We start from the raw sequence: 2,642 nt of genomic DNA, 5'->3' as shown, positions 1-2,642 counted from the left end.
GTGGTCATTTGGTGGTTTTGAATCAAGCTTGTTCTACTCTCTGATCAAGACTAGAATAAGTTCGGTTGGAATATTTTGTCTTGGGACAAGGTATAATCATCACCGGATTCGAGGACGAATCCATTACAAGTGGGGGAGACTTGTCACGCCCCCAATCCTGGAAAGGATTGTCGGGACAGCCATGGTTCGAGGAAACGTACCAGCCAGTCTTAGGACATCAAGGCAAGCGTTCCATGGTCAAGAAAGAAGGTTAAGGACATAAGGAAACTTAGACTTAACTTTATAAGAGCTAAGGGCAACATTATTGGTTCTACAAAATTTTGTCCTTAGAATAAATTAGTATTATTTTTTAGTTAGGGACAAATGCATAAGGACTTTTTTAATTTTGTTGATTATTGGTAGGACAAAAAAAGTCCTTAGCATATTTTATAATATTTATTTGAGACAAACGTTTGATCAAAATGTGTTTGCTTCTTTTGTTTGGTGGGATGGATAGAATATGAGACAAACGTTTGATCAAAATGTGTTTGTTTCTTTTGTTTGGAGAGAACGAGAGAAGGTGAACTTGTTATGCTAAACATGTTTTGACAGGGAACAAGATAATCTCAACAATGAAACGTGAAGCACAAATAAGTAGAGTAAATCTTTGATTACAAACTATATAAAAAGGTAGTTTCTATGTTCTATGTGCAAGAGACTCCTCCTTGCACAATCAGAACAACGATCACAAAATCAAATCCACATACCCGAAACCAAAAAAAAAGAACAGAACAATTAAGAAAAAATCAGATAATGTTTGCCCCTGCATCCAGATTTGCCCAGCAAAATCAGCTCAACCACAATCTTTCCCTCTACGCCTGCAAGAATCAAGCAACAAGAACCCAGAAGAAAGTATTACAACTTGCACATATATAAGAAGAAAACAAATTGTGGTTTGGCAAGAGAAACGTTATAAGCAAGAAAAAAAGAACAGGAACTAGTTGTCAAGTGTCTGTCGGATTCTCTCGGGAGCTCATTCTCCTACCATTTCACCCAGTAACATAGCAAAATAAATATGAACTGATTAAGCTAAAACCAAATTGGGAAAAACACAGAGCTTACAAGCCCAATGAAGAAGAGGGGACAAAGTAAACTTTGTGGGTAACTCATTCAGGTCAACCATTGATCTGAATATCAAAGTAAACTTTATGGGTAACTCCTTCTAAATCCTCTCCTACCTGATAAATCCCACAACACAGAGAAACCCCAATTACAAAGTCTGACCACATCTTTACAAAACCAAAAAATGCAAATGAGTTCAAGTTCAATGCTCACCCGATCAGCAACCTTCTCATTGACCATGGGATCAGTAACATCAGTCAATTTAATTTGAGTTGCATTAGTGAAACCCAGAAATCGTAAGTAATGTAGCAAGCCCAGATCGATAAACTATAAGAAAAGTGAGGAGCAAGGATCAAAAGTTTTAACCTGGATGAGGGCAAGTGTGATGCAGTCATCGGAGACAGTCTCGAAGAGGCGGAGGAGAGACATCTCGTGATGTTGGAGTCTAGGATTCAGCCTCTGCCTGATGATAGGCGTCGAAGAAAGGGTTCAGAGAAGTAGCCTCTGCCTGAAGCTATGGCTTCCCTTCTTCAGTTGCTGGGGATCATCGTGCCTTCCGCCATCGATCTTCAACTCTCTCTCTCTCTTTCAAAGAGACAAGGCCCAAAGGGCAACACGTGAATCATTTCTCAAACCAAAACGCTTCCACCATTCCATTGCCGACACGTATCACCTAAGGACAAAAAAAAAATATGTTAGCCAACGACAAACCGCGTCCGTCCCAGCGAAATTATACAATTTTTATTTAAATAAAATCATATAAAGCCTAACGACTTCCTCTATCATACCCCGTTAATGTTGCTCTAAGACACAGCTAGGACGAGTAAGATGGTAACTGGAGGAAGTAGACGAGTAGCTCGGCCAGCTCAATGAAGCTAGGTTTAGTTCACTCCAGCTCAGCCACTACTAAGTCAGCTCCACTAGCTGGACTACTAGCTTACTCAGCTGAGGCAGCTGGGAGTCAGCTCATCTCAGCTAGACGGACTGTTCGGGTTTTAGGCCGATGGTCCGGGTCCGGGTCAGTGGCGGGCTGTGAGGTCCGGCCATGAGGCCATGGGCTGTTGGGTCTATGGACAAGGCCGTGGGCTAAGTACAGGAGGCCTGGGGCGTGGGTTGGGCTTGTTACCGACCCCAAATCCAATCAGAAAGGGGGAAGGGATGCAAGTGGCCGAAAGGGGACAACCCTTGGCCGATGGTGCCCATTCGCTAGCAAGTCGTGCCTGTTCGTGGGGCAAGACTTACCCCCTCGTTTTCTATAAATATGGGGGCTCTCCTGTTGATTTCATTATCCAATTCCAGAGTAAAATGCTCATAGAAAAACGGAGAGAGAGAGAGAGAGAGTCCCGGCCAAGAGATCGGCCAGAAAAGGGCCGGTCGTGGTGGTTTAGTATCTCCGGCAAGGAGAACGGTTTAGGAGAGAGGAGGCCGTGTGGTTATGAATACCCAAGGCATATAGAAAGGTCTGGAGAAGGACTCCAAAGCCGTGGTTCAATCCAACAGGGCAGTGGGGTAACCACCGACTCATTGGCTAAGACCAAAGG

General features: G+C 43.3%; 1 long non-coding RNA gene across 1 annotated transcript; it reads right to left on the bottom strand.

The window, feature by feature from the left end:
* Positions 1-602: 602 nt before the first annotated feature.
* On the bottom strand, positions 603-1,919 carry LOC117131464. Its single transcript, XR_004454640.1, has 2 exons — positions 1,468-1,919; positions 603-857 (listed from the first exon to the last, which is right to left on the bottom strand). It is a non-coding gene; the product is annotated as an uncharacterized LOC117131464 (long non-coding RNA).
* Positions 1,920-2,642: the final 723 nt, after the last annotated feature.

This window comes from Brassica rapa, unplaced genomic scaffold, assembly GCF_000309985.2.
Source record: "Brassica rapa cultivar Chiifu-401-42 unplaced genomic scaffold, CAAS_Brap_v3.01 Scaffold0966, whole genome shotgun sequence".
Classification (NCBI taxonomy): Eukaryota; Viridiplantae; Streptophyta; class Magnoliopsida; order Brassicales; family Brassicaceae; genus Brassica; species Brassica rapa.
Note: the sequence above shows the minus strand (reverse complement) of the source record. Positions and strands in the feature narration are given on the sequence as shown.